This window comes from Penaeus monodon, chromosome 20 (genome assembly GCF_015228065.2).
Source record: "Penaeus monodon isolate SGIC_2016 chromosome 20, NSTDA_Pmon_1, whole genome shotgun sequence".
NCBI classification, from domain to species: domain Eukaryota; kingdom Metazoa; phylum Arthropoda; class Malacostraca; order Decapoda; family Penaeidae; genus Penaeus; species Penaeus monodon.
This window is the reverse complement of record NC_051405.1, coordinates 21,077,681-21,077,966: the sequence shown is the minus strand read 5'-3', so window position 1 is coordinate 21,077,966 and position 286 is coordinate 21,077,681. Positions and strand designations below refer to the sequence as shown.

At 42.0% G+C, this 286-nt stretch overlaps 1 protein-coding gene across 1 annotated transcript in view; it reads left to right on the top strand.

Moving 5' to 3' along the window:
* The window catches only part of LOC119585701 (multiple epidermal growth factor-like domains protein 6), a gene marked incomplete in the record, with an annotated part of 104,852 nt that overhangs the window by 16,540 nt on the left and 88,026 nt on the right, over positions 1–286 (top strand).

Here is a 286-nt window from a genome sequence, read left to right as displayed (position 1 = left end):
AAAAGTACCCACAGAGGGGTTCCTTGTCGACCCTAAAAAACCACCCTTTTTACCCTCCCCCCCCCCTTTCACTTTTAGCCCCCCTCCCCTACCTTTCCCCTTGCCATACCCCTTCTCTTTTTACCCTTTAAAAGGTAATAAAATTTTATTTCTTTCTCTGTCTGATTGTGTTTTCTTTTCTCTCCCTTTTCCTCTGCGTCTGTTTATACGATCGAGTGTCTTTTTTGAAGTCCTTTTTGAGAGATCCGTTTCTGTTATTTTTTTCTGTGCCTCTGTTTTATGAACG